The sequence below is a fragment of the Petaurus breviceps genome, unplaced genomic scaffold (assembly GCF_028583685.1).
Source record: "Petaurus breviceps papuanus isolate PSGF00001 unplaced genomic scaffold, PetGlider_PUasm1.0 90667, whole genome shotgun sequence".
Lineage (NCBI taxonomy): Eukaryota > Metazoa > Chordata > Mammalia > Diprotodontia > Petauridae > Petaurus > Petaurus breviceps.
This window is the reverse complement of record NW_027187302.1, coordinates 6,684,522-6,698,205: the sequence shown is the minus strand read 5'-3', so window position 1 is coordinate 6,698,205 and position 13,684 is coordinate 6,684,522. Positions and strand designations below refer to the sequence as shown.

At 34.4% G+C, this 13,684-nt stretch overlaps 1 protein-coding gene across 2 annotated transcripts in view; it reads left to right on the top strand.

Moving 5' to 3' along the window:
- The window catches only part of RNGTT (RNA guanylyltransferase and 5'-phosphatase), a 399,154-nt gene that overhangs the window by 335,556 nt on the left and 49,914 nt on the right, over positions 1 to 13,684 (top strand). The gene's annotated exons all lie outside the window — the stretch shown is intronic.

Genomic DNA, 13,684 nt, shown 5'->3' with positions numbered 1-13,684 from the left:
GATTATTTATTTTTCTTATGGTTTTAAAAAAATGTAATTTAACCTTTCCCCAATCTGACAAGTATTTAAAAGTACAACAGTATCATGTTCTATAACAGTATTATGAAGAATGGTGAATCTTTAGCTTATCAAAAAAGGCATGTATATTTTAACAAAATAACTTTTTAGTGCTTTGAGCATCCTGATACACGCAATTATTATTATTTTTATTAGATCATGGTTTTAAAAATAGTATTCTTAATTTCTCAGGCATTGAAATGATAAAATGATTCTATTTTAATTCATTTGATGAAATAAGTAAACAAATCTAATAAAATAATATACTAACAAAATAAAAACAAATAATAAAATGACACCAGAAGCTGTAAAAAGATAGTGTACCTTTTGATATTTATAGTGTCACCAGCAGAATATGGTTAAGAAAAATATGCCTTTTTTTCCAGGGGAAGCTTGATATCATTAAAGGAATTTAATCTAGCAAACTTTCTTCTTCCTGTTTAGTTCTCAACCTCACTTATTTCCATTTTCAGTATCAGTTCAATGTGTGTATATGTGTGTGTATTTACACACACTGATAGACAAGCTCTTTAAACATTTGTCATTCAGTTTGAGTTTTTTGGTTTTGGATTTTTTTTATGTGGATACTTAGTCTTTTTTGAGTTGTCAGTAGGCAGCTCCATGCTGTTCGGGGGGTTGGGGCCAGCAAAATATCATCATCTGCAAACTGGGGACAGCTATAGGACCTTAATCCCCCTCTTTAACTTGTCCTTTACACTGAATCTCATTGATGTTAATAGAAAAATATCTTTGGTGAGCATACCCTCCCTTTTATGCTTCACTTAGATATGAAGGATTAGAGGACCAAGAATCTTGTATAGCTTGGATATACACATTGGAGCTAATTTATCAAAAGATTTAGAATCTTTAAGGCAGTGTTTTGCTTGACCACATGAAATATTCTTTTTAGAAAAAATAAAATAAAAAATAAACGAGACGGCTGGAGTGAATAGAGCGCTGGCCTGAGTTCAATTCCGGTCTCAGACACTTAACACTTAACTGGCCTCAGACACTTAACACTTAACTGGCCTCAGACACTTAACTAGCCGTGTGACCTTGGGCAAATCACTTAACCGGAATTGCCCTGCCCTTCCCCTTCCAAAAAAAAAGATCAAAAATAAGCACAGTGAAATTTTATATTCTTTGAATCTTTCAGTTAATTTCTTTATGGCCAGGTTGTGGTTTACTAAGTAATGTTTGAAAAAGTCTGCTTATTCCCTTCTAATATTTTCCTTAAGAATGCATTTGATGAATGTGTTGATAAAAAGCTATGAATGAAGACTTGAAAGTCTTGAACTGAAAGAAATAAAAAGCATATAGTAAACTTGAGGAGAAGAAATGACATTAAAATATGCTATCAAAGAAATATATGATCATAAAAGATGGGCTAGTCACATGAGAAGACTAAGAGATAATAGTTGAATAGCCTATGGGTTCCATTAGTTTCCTTCTCCTGTCAGGAGAACTTGAACCTCCTTAGCACATTGGGAATGCTCCCTGTACCGAATCTATGTGTTTAAAAGCAAATAAGAATATCACATAATGGACTGGCAAAATGTGTTACAGTGTGCATCACTGGAGGGAATCCCTATATCAATGAGAACTCTAATCCATTAGAGTATTAAATATTATTCATTCTGTTAAGAAACATATATTATGTGCAAGGGTCTGGGGTTAAAATGGCTTATACTGCTGCTCTACAAGAGTTTAAATTATATAGGGGGAAAATACGCATACATACAAGTATATCTTGAATAAGTTATATCTAAGGTAATGAGGAGGGAGTACTAGCAAATAGGGGGATCAGGAGAGGCTTCATGTAAGAGGTAGTGCTTGAGCAGAGCAATGAAGGAGAGTAGGAATGCCAAGGCTATGATGAGAAAGTATATTATACGCATTGAAGATAACCTGTACAAAAGCTTAGAGAAAGGAAATAGTCATAAGTAAAGAAGAGCAAGAAAACCAGGTTTGCTGAACCATGGAATTCATGAAAGGTAATAATATTTAAAGTTGGAGCAAGGTTTTAAAAGACTTTAAATGCCATACTAAGGAGTTTATTTGATCCTGGGAATGATGAGTCACTGGAGTTTACTGAATAGGGAAGTAATGTGGGTTAAATTAAGGTTTTCAGAGTATCACATGGAAGATTGATTTGGGAGGGAAGAGACTTGAACCAGAGAGACTATCTGAGTTGACTATTATAATAATCCAGGGAAGATGCCATAAGGCCTTAACCAAGGTAGTGTCCACATAGAGAGAAAGAAATGTAATGGGAAGATTTTTTTGGAGGCAAAATAGACTTGGAAACTTTCTTAATATGTAGAGTGAGGGAGTGGAGTAGAGAATAACTCCAAGTTTATGAACTTGGGTGACTAGAAAAAATCTGTTACCTTTCCATCTCCTGTCTCTATACCTTTGTATAGGTAAGTTCATGAGATGAATGGGTTTTATGGAAAAGATAATGAGTTAAAAATGATGATACTACCTAAATTAATTTACTTAATCAGTACCATACCAATCAGACTACCAAGTGATTATTTTATAGAGCTAGAAAAAATAATGAAATTCCTACAAGTGAACAAAAGATCAAGAATTTAAAAGAATGAAGGAGGGGACTGGTCTTGGCTACCATAATCACGACTAAACATGACATGCCCACTCCATCCAACAGTTGAGGAGCAGACCCTGACCCAAACACAGGACTCTTCTCTCTCTCTAACTTAGACATTTAGGCTGCTGAGATAGATGAGCAAACTAGGAAAATACCTAATACTATGATAATATACCTTTCACTAAGAGATTCCCAAACACTGCAGAAGAGAGTAATCAATTTTACAACAAATCCAATTAAAACTTGCAGAAAAAAAAAATGTCCTGGCCACAAGGGCTACAGAGTATCTGGAAAAATGAAATAAGAGATACAAAATGGAATGGTGAAGGAGGAAATAAATGACTAATATTGGCACCTTAGGATAGAAGATGGAAGACCTCACCTAAGAACTGAAAACCCTAAAAATTAGAATGAGCCAGACAGAAGTCAACAATCCAATGTGATGAGAAATATTAAAACAAAAGCACGAAATTGAAAAAGTGAAAGAAAATGTAAGAAACATATTACAAAAAACAATCAATCTTGAAAACAAGCCAAAGAAAAGTAATCTAAGAATTACTTGACTATCTGAAAATCATAACCAAAAAGGAAATCCTTGATAACCATATGTCAAGAAATTATAAATGAAAACTATCCAGAACCCTTAGAATTTGAATGCAAATTAAAAATATAAAGAATACATTTTATCACCTCCAGAAAGAAACCCTAAAATGAAAACACCCAGTAACATCATATCCTAAATCCAGAGCTCAAAGAAAAAAAATACTATAAACAGCCAAAAAGGAAGAAGTCAAATACCAAGGAGTCACAGTAAGGGTCACATAAGATTTAGCAGCTACTGCCATAAAGGGGAGAGTGCTGTCAGAAAGAGGAACAGGAAGAAGAAATCAAAAGGAAAGGAAGAAAATGAAAACCTACAACCAAAGATAGCACAAGGAGAATGATAAGAGATGCCATGGAACCTCAATAGAATGTTTTATTTATTAATCGTAAATGTCAGGTAAAGAGAAGAAAAAATATCAGGGGACTAGATAGAGGCAAATACACAATCAGCGATCATAACTGTAGGTGTGAATGAGATTCAGTCTCCTATATTTTAAGTCATAAAGCATTTATTAATCACTTATTATGTGCTAGGCACTGTGCTAAGTGCAAAAAACAGACAGCCCCTGCCCTTGAGGTGTTAATGTTCTAATGGGAGAAGAAAAGCCATTGTGGGGAGGAAGAGAGGAGTAGGATCCCAGCAGGAGCATGGTAGCAAAGCTGAAAAGAGTTTACAAGAGAGGAGCTGGGAGAAGAATGAAGGGCGGGTAACCTGAGCACTTCCTCTAAATGGAGGTTCCTAGAGGAACTCCCCAGTAGAAAGAGGGGACATCAGGAACAGAAAAATCCCCAGGATAAAAAGGCCACAGGGGACCAGGAGAAAGGGATCGTCTAGGTTAAGAAAACAGCCAAAATAGAGCAGCAAAGTTTAGAGAATCAGGAACAATGCTAGGAGAGGACCCATACAGTAGAAGAGGTTAAGAGTGGATTAGAAAACGGAATCCAACAATATGTTATTTATGAGAAACACGCCTGGAACATAAAGATATGCTCATAGAGATAAAACAAAACTAGAACAAAATGTGTTTTCCTTCAAGTAAACTAAAAAATGAGGGTTACCAATCATGATTTCAAGTAAAGCTGTTGTAAATATAGACACAATAATAGGAGATAAGCAGAGAAATCACATTACACTTAAAGGCTCCATAGATAACCTATCAGTATGCAATATGTGTATCAAATAGCATGACATCTGAATATTTAAAGGGAAAATTAATAGAATTTGAGGAGGGGAGGACAGAGAAATAGATCATAAAACTGTAATAAGTGGGGAGTATCTTTCAGACTTAGAGAAATCTAACCAAAAGACAAAGAAGTTAAGGACCTGGACAGTTTTAGAAAAAGTAATTTCTGAATGCCAATATAAAGGAATTTAGCTGGACACCAAAAAATGACCCTATATTGGGGCATAAGGAACTTAATAAAAATGTGGAAAAATACATCATTTACTGATCACAATACAATTAAAATATAGTCAATAAAGTGTCATTGAGGAAAGAAAGTACTGAGAAGCTAAATAACATAATTCTAAGTAACAGCTGGGTCAAAGAACAAGTTATAGAAACAACTGAAAATTTCTTCCTAAATGACAATAATGAGACAGTGTATCAAAATATATGGGATATAGCTAAATTAGCTTTTAAGAGAAAAAAGAACAAATCAACTAATTGACACACAAGTAAAATAACCCCTAACTAAATATTTAAAGAAGAAATTCTGAAAATTAAGGAAGACATTAACAACACTGAAAATAAAACCATGAAACTGCTAAATATTGGAAGTTTTTTGGAAAAAAACTAACAAAATAAATAAATACATAGTATGATTTTTAAAAAGGAAAAGCAAATATTTTGTATCAAAAATTAAAAAGGAGAGAAAGTAAAGGAAATATTAAGTATGCTACCAAGCTCTATTTTGAAATGTGCTAAACTAAATAAAACAGATAAGTTTGCAATATAATCATAAATCAGAATGAGTAAATTAAGAGAAAATATTATCACCTAAATAGCATTACAGAGCCATTGACATTATATAACCATTAATAATGTGAAATGGGGTAGTTACCATTGCAATTTTATATAGATGAGGATTAATTAAATTCCAAGGAAAATTGTCCTTTTATGGAAATTCTTTAATAGGTTTAAAATGGTTCATAATGCTGTTTTAATTTCTTTTCTCCTATATATGTCAGAACTGTTGGAAGTTCATTATTCTGTGAAATAATTTTTGAATAAGACTTAAAGTACAAATGAAAGGGGGTTTGAAGAATATTCTGAAATGATTTTAAACTATTGTCAGTGAAGGAAACCAAGATCAGAAGGGTAGTTAGCACAAAACATTTATTAGGTTCAAGATTTTACATTTCAATCTTCACTTGCTTCTGGGAAGGAAAAAAAACTGTCAAAATACTGGGTTTTCTCCATTACAAAGTGATAATGAATCTTGGCGGGGGTAGTGGGGAGAAATCTTTCATTTTCTGTTAATGATAAATTTCACTTTGTCTTTTATTCCATAAATAGGCAGCTTAATAAAGATTAATTATTTATATTATAAAACAGTTTATATTTTAATAAGTTAATTAATATTCATCCTATATGAGAGGTGCCAGCCATCTATCATAGAATTTCATGAGGCATTCTCATGAACCATTGATTTCCATGATAGGAAAATTCCTTTTTATCCCCAAATCTGGGTAAAGCATATCATCATGTGAAATGGTGAAAGGGAATGCCAAGGTTTTGAATCCCTCTTTGATACTCAAATGACACTAGACAATAGAACCTCAAAAGTATATAAGCCTATATTATGAAATATAAGCCACCTTTCTTCCTGTTAGAAAACTTAGGTAACCAAGGTGGTTTGTGAGTGAAAACACATCAATATAAGAAAATTTTCAGAGTGAAAATTCCCTGTTTCTCACAGTCCCACAAAATGACCCTCAATAAATAAGAACTGTGCTAATAAGCACTAGGGAAAAAATAGAAAAAATAAAATCCCCTACTCTTAAGGAGTTTACTTTTTGTTGGGAGTAGGAGGAAAGCATGTACATATGTAAACATATACAAAATAAATATAAGGTAATTTTGATCAGAAAGACATTAGCAGCTTGGGGCATAAGGAGTGGTACAAGGTAACTCTTGAGCTAAGTTTTAAAGGAAACTTGTTTCCTTTAAAACAAGTCATTCCAAAAAGAGGAAGTGAAGAGGGAGATAATCCAGCAGGGGCAAGTGCAAAAAAAAACAAAGATGAGAGATGGAGTGTTGTGTGTGAAGATAAGCAATAAGGCTAACGGTGGATTGGTGCTAGCCCATAAAGGGCTTTCAAAACCAAAGTGACATATTTATATTTAATTCTAAGATAATACAGAGCCACTGGAGTTTATTGAGCAGAGGAGAGACAGGATAAGACCTACATTTTAGGAAAACCTCTTTGGCAGCTGTGTAGAGAGTGGATAAGAGAGGAAAGAAATTTGAGACTGGGGAACTGATTAAAGAAGCTCTTATAGTAGTCCAGGGGAGATACGATAAGGGCCTCAACTAGAGCAGTGGCCTTGTGATAAGAAATATTAGGATGTTGTGAAGACAGAATAGACAAGACTTGGCAACTGATTGAATGTATGGAGTTGAGTGTAATGCCAAGGTTATGAATCCCTCTTTGATACTCATCCTTCTTTTTTTATGACACTTGTCTCTAGTAAATTTTAACAGATTAAATCCTACACAGTGGCAAAGTCCAGGATTTGGCAAACTATTACTTACAGGCTAAATCCAGCCCCTATATCTGTTTTGTAGGGCCAGTTTTTACATTTTACAAAACTCTTCTTTACTTGCTGGCCATGTAGAAACATGTAATAGGCTGAATTTGGCCCACAGGCTACAGTTTACCAACCTCTATTCTAGTCTATCAAAATATTTTTGAATCTGTACTATTTTAACTATCCTTGCCAGTATTATCTGAAAGTTAGATAAGTGTGCAATTTATGCCTTTAAGTTGTTGATGAAAATGTTGATCAATCAATAAATATTTATTAAATGATTGTGAGGCAACTAGGTGGCTTAGTGGAGGGAGAGAGAGATCTAGGCCTGGCATCACAAAGACCTGAGTTCAAATGTAACCTCAGATACTCACTAACTCTGTGACTCTGGGCAAGTTACTTACTTTTTGCCTTGATTTACTGAGGAAGGAAATGGCCGTCCATTCCAGTATATTTGCTAAGAAAGACCCAAATGGTATGAAGAGTTAGACATGAGTGAGCAACAATAAATGTTTACTATGTGCTAGACATAGGGCTTAAGCAGAGATTCCTGGGGCATTTCACTGTGAACGTCTTTCCAAGTCGTCATAGAATCATTAATGTTTGGTAGTTCTGAATTCCATCTAACTGTATTATTATCAAGATCGTATCACTTTCTCCAGTATAAAAAGTGATACTTCATAAAATGCTTAAACTATATCTGCAACATTTCCATGATCTACCAGTTTAGTAAACTTGTCAAAAACAGAAATAAAGTAGGTTTAGCATGATCAGTTTTTTTATGAAATATGCTATTTGTGTTTTCTAATCATCTTTTCCTTTTCTGTATGCTTGTAAATTTTTTGTTTAATAGTCCATTCTAGACTTGTTATAGGGATCAAAATCAAGCTGTTTCATATAGTTTTCTGACTAGTTCCTTACTTTCTTGACATTTGTCATCTCCCATTCTCTTTAATTAAAAAAGTATCACTAACAATTACTCAGCAGTTATTTGTTTTACTTTTAAAGCCCTTCATGATTGAGCCCCTTCTTACTTTTCCAGTGTTCCTTACTCCACTGCAAATACTCAGTTCTAATGACAACGATCTCCTTGCTCTTCCTTGCACACAAAACTCCATCTCTTGACTCTAGTCATTTTCACTGGCTGACCCCCAGACTGAAACACTCTCTCTCTTCATCTCTGCCTTCTAGTTTCCCTGAATTCTTTCAGATCTCAGCTAACGTACCAGCTTCTGCAGAACCCTTTCCCAGTTCTCTTTATTCTCCATGGCTTCCCTCTGAGCCTTGCCCTCATTCATCCCCGATATATTATGTTTGTATGTAAGTATTTGTTTATTGTCTGTCCCCATTCCAGCTTCCTTCATGATTCAGCTCTAGTACCACCTCTTTCTGGAAGCCTTTTTCTATCCTTTTCATTGTTACTCTTTTTTCCCTCCTCAAATGATCCCTTTTACTTGTTTGGGTTTTTTTGTTTGGTTGTTTTGTTTTTTTTTTTACCTTTTCTGTTCCCTGTATCTCCCAGTAGACTACAAAATCCTTTAGAGCAAAGATTTGATTTCATTTTGTCTTTCCATTCCCAGTCTCTAGCACAGTAGCTCAAACATAGTACATGCTTTTAAATGCTTTTTGGATTAGATTTTTTGTTTCATGTTACTTAGAAATCTAGAATGCCACAAATCCCAGTTATGTGGAAATACTTGATAAAAGATTTAAAATTTTATTTAAATGTAAATATATTAGTTTTTAATTCATCTGCTTCATGTATGCATATATATATAAACAATTTTAATTAATTCTGAATATTTAGCATGTACTGTCTGTCCAATGTTAGTTTTATTTTCTTAGACCCTTTAGCATTTTTATTAAAAACATCATAAGGCTGTTCCCATACTGTCTAATCCTCAAGGCTCTGCATGGCAGCCTGAATCCATCTAACCAAGGGAGATTAAAACTTGTCAACTCTGCTTTTAATAAATCAGAGGTTGTTATGGAAAGACACAGGCATTCCTTCCCTACAGCGTTGTGTATTAGTTTGCCTCTTCCAACCATAACAGACCAAAAAGCATTCTAAGTCAGAGTCAGGTCCAAGTTCTGAGTTTGGCACTGCAGATCATGTTAAAAAATTATGTATTTTACAAGGGCTCTGTAATGGTTATATGAGAAAAGTAAGGAATATTATAATTTTTTAAATCTTTCATACTGTATGTTAAGATTAGGAGAGCCAAATCTATAACTCTTAATGCCTGGTGTTGTCCATTCCAACCGCCATTTATGAGGGAACATTAGTCATAATCACATACCCATGATTGCCATGTGCATTCATAATGCTAAGTAACAGAGTCAAGGAAATACTTATCATTTAAAGTCATTTTTGAAAATTCATCAAATTGATCCTCTCAGGTTTTTATTTTTTCAAATTCCAAAATACAAGCATTGAACATGTTTTCCCTTTAGGCTTCTACGATGTACCAAAAACAGATTTTCATGTATCATCTTAAAAAGTTCTTGATCTAGAAAACTATGTAATCAATGTAAATTATAAGGATTAATGTTTTAGTTGGGAGCTTTCTATTTGAAGAAAACTTGTAATACAGTATAGTCTTATGCTAATGATATTTCTTTGGTGAATGAAAACCTTTTTTTAAAAAATGGCTTGGCCAGTTATTAAAGAATAATTATTGTTATATGCTGTTGTTCTGTTGTTTCTCTGATTCTTTATGACCCCAAGTGAGGTTTTCTTGGAAAAGATACTCTAGTTGTTTGCCATTTCCTTCTCCAGCTCATTTTACAAATGAAGAAACTGAGGCAAAAAGGATTAAGTGACTTTCCCAGGATTATACAACATGTAAATGTCTGATGCTATAGTTGAATTCAGGAAGATGAGTCTTCCTGACTCCAGACCTAGCACTCTTTTCATTACACCACCAAGTTGCCCTCATGGCTGATATACAAGATTTGTAACTCTTGGATGATTGATCATGGAAAACAAGAGTTTTGTATTTTGATACATTTGCTTTAAAAAAATATTTTTTATCATTAACTTTTGCTTTTTAATTTTTCCTTGTATCTCTCATCCTTTTTCCTCCCAGAAATCCACTCCTTATAGGGAATTTTTTTAAAGGAAGAAAAGAAATGAGAAAAACCAAATATATATTTTTTAATGTGACAATATATAGAATGGTTCAGACTCACGAACATCCTGCATCTGCAAGACTTAGTGGAGCTATCCTTTCATATCTGTTCTTTGGAACCAAGCCTGTTCTTTGTAACTTTACAGCATTCATTTTATGGGGGTTATTCTTTCCCTTTACATTGTTGTAATCATTTTGCATAGTTTTCTTGGCTCTGCTTAATTGAGTTTGCATCGGTTCAAATAAGTCTTTTCATGTTTCTCTGTGTTTGCCATTTCTTGTGTAATTATAATATTCCATTGTGTTCAAGTAGTACAATCTGTTTAGATATTCCCTATTCAGTGGACTTCCATTTCTCCCTCCTTTCTCTATTCTTTCTGTTGTTCAGTCATTTTTTTTCAGTTGTGTTGGACTCTTTGTGACCCTATCTGGGTTTTTTTTTGTTTGTTTTTGCTTTTTGTAGGGCAGTTGGGGTTAAGTGACTTGCCCAAGGTTATAAGACTAGTTTATATGTTGTGTCTGAGGCCACATTTGAACTCAGGTCCTCCTGACTCCAGTGCCAATGCTCTATTCACTGTACCACCTAGCCTCCCCTGGGGTTTTCTTGATGAAGATACTAGAGTGGTTTGCCATTTCCTTCTCCAGTTCATTTTGCATATGAAAAAACTGAGACAAACAGGATTAAATGACTTGCCCAGGGTCACACAGCTAATAAGTGTCTGAGGCCAGATTCGAACTCCAGAACATGAATCTTCCTGACTCTAGGCTCACACTGTATCCACTATGTGACCTAGCTATCCCTCCTTCATTCTTTGCCACCATCAAAAAGATGCCACTATAAATACTCTGGTGTATGTGGAGCCTTTATTTTATTTTTTTTTAATTACCTTCTTGTGGTTGGTATGTGACTAGCAGTAGAATCAATGGGTGAAAAGTTATGGACATTTCAGCCACTTGGTTTGCATAATTTCAAATTACTTTCCAGAATGATGTATTAATTTATAGCTCCACCAATACAGTAGTATGCCTGTCTTTTTACAGCTCCTTCTATAGAGAATATTGCCATCTTGGCCAGTTTGCTGAGTGTGATGTGAAACTTAAGGATTTTTTTATTGACGTTTCATTTATTAATGATTTGAAGGCTTCTTTCACACTGTTGTTAATGGTTTGTATTTCTTCTTTTGTCAGCCATTCATATCATTTGACCACTTATCTATTTGGAGTATTTTGATATTTTGCTGGACAATTTGTGTGACGCCAAATAGGAACAATTTGGCTATCACTTGTATAAAATGCCTTTGGGGGTAGGGGGAGCAGGATAGTGCAATCATTATTGCTGTATATTCTAGTCCAGAGGGGTCAAAGTTGGCCACAGACTGCTTATACCTTCCTTAATTTGTGATTCTCTAAGTTAATATGCAGTCTTCAGGGATCTGTTTCTGTTTGAATCTGACAGCACTGCTCTAGTCCATTGTCAAGAATTTAAAGAGAAATAGATGTATTAGTACCATTAGACAGAAATAATTTGGATAGAAAATTGAAAAAAAAAAAACCCTGAAGAATAGAGGTAATGTATTATTGACTGACGCCTCTCAGAAACCAGCACTAGGAATAGACACAGGCTCTTAAGACATTTAATCTGCCCTTATTGTAAGATATCTGACTCAGAATATAGTAGGAACTTCACTCACCCTATATGACATAACTGATATTGAGGGATGCATAACTGAGTTTCTTACACTATCTTAGTATAAGTTTATAGGGATTAAGGAGGAGGGTGTAGAAAGGTACAGTAGAAAGAAGGATGACTAGAAAAGGAAAGATACAAAGAAAAATAAAGGAGAGAGAACATGAGAGGATAGTAGGGACACTGAGCCTTAAAAACTATAATGTGAACTAATCTTATATGTATATCCTAGGCAACATCTTTCCACTTAACTTGCTTCACCATATATTGGGATAACTTTATATTTGTTTAAGTATAACTTGGTTTCTTTGGAGTTTTATTTTTCCTGTTTGAAAATTTATTTACTTTCAGTCTCCTTGTATGTTTTGTTTGTCATGTAATTAGGATAGAAAGAGAAAGGAGATGATTGTGTCTTATTTAGGAGTTAGACTGACTAATTCTAAAGTCCTTTACTCTTCTGAGATTCTGTGATGCTTGGGACAGAGTGAAGGAAATAGAATAGAAGAGAACTGGTGAGGAGGACTAAAGAGTTAAGAAAGGAATTTGATGTGGTAGACTATTTTTGAGGCAGCTTGGTGATATAGGGGGTACCAGAAATGAAGAAAATGCTTAAATTCTGTCTCACACACTTAATAGCCTTGTGGGCAAGTCATTTGATTGCTCAGAATTAGCTTCCTCATCTGTAAAATGGAAAAAATAATAGTACTTACCTCATAGGGTTGTTATAAGGATCAAATAAAATAATATATGTAACCTCTTTGTAAGCTTCAAAATGCTGCATACATGCTAGCTATAGGTACCTAAAAATAATCATGTTAATATGCAAATGACTCCTACATCTATATGTCAAGCCCTAATTTCTACACTGAACTCCAGTCCCACCTTACCAGCCTCCTGGATATCCAGTAAACATGTAAAAAAAAAATGAACTCATCATCTCTCCCTCTAAATCCATGTGTTCTCCCAGCTTCTCTGTTTCTGTTGACGATAACACTACTATCTTCACAGGCATCTGATCTTGAAACCTCAGAATAATCTTTTTATGTAATTGAGGTTGGGGTGAGATTCTTTGAAATTTCCCTCATCCCCTACAGTTGGTCAATTATCAGGGCCTATCAGTTCTATTGCCACAGTATCTATGACATCCTTCCCCTTCACTACTCTCAGACTACTACTACCATTGTTTAAACCAGAGATTCTTAACCTAGGTTTCATGAACTCTTAAAACATATTTTCTTAAATGTATTTCACTATAACTGGTTTCCTTTCTAATCCTATATATTTTATTTTATATACTTTAGAACATTGTTTTGAGGAGTCCATAGGCTTTATCGTACTGTCAAAGGGTCCATCACACATAGAAACACACACATACACATACATGCACACATGCACGCACACGTACGCAAGCATTAAGAACCCTAGTTTAAACCCTCATTAATTCTCACCTTGAAGTATTTTAATAGTTTCTGAATTTGTTTTCCTGACTCTTCTCTCCTCTACCTCATTCATGTCACACAGATGAAAAAAAAAATAATGTTCTGAAGACAGATCAGGCCATATCATTCTCTTCCCTGCCTCTGACCCTGCCCTCTGCAAAAAATTCAGACTTACTTAAAGAGAACCTTTTCTTCCTTATTTCATATATGTTTTTTGTAGACACTCATATTCCAGCCAAACCTGACTACTAGCTTTTTCTGAAATTTGTTGTATTATATCTCACCTCTATGTATTCATACCCATTGCATGTCTAAATGCATTTATGTCTAAAATGCATTGTGTCCTCTTTGCTTCATTTCAGAATCCTTTCTTCAGGGTTTAGTTCAGGTGTTTCTTTACCT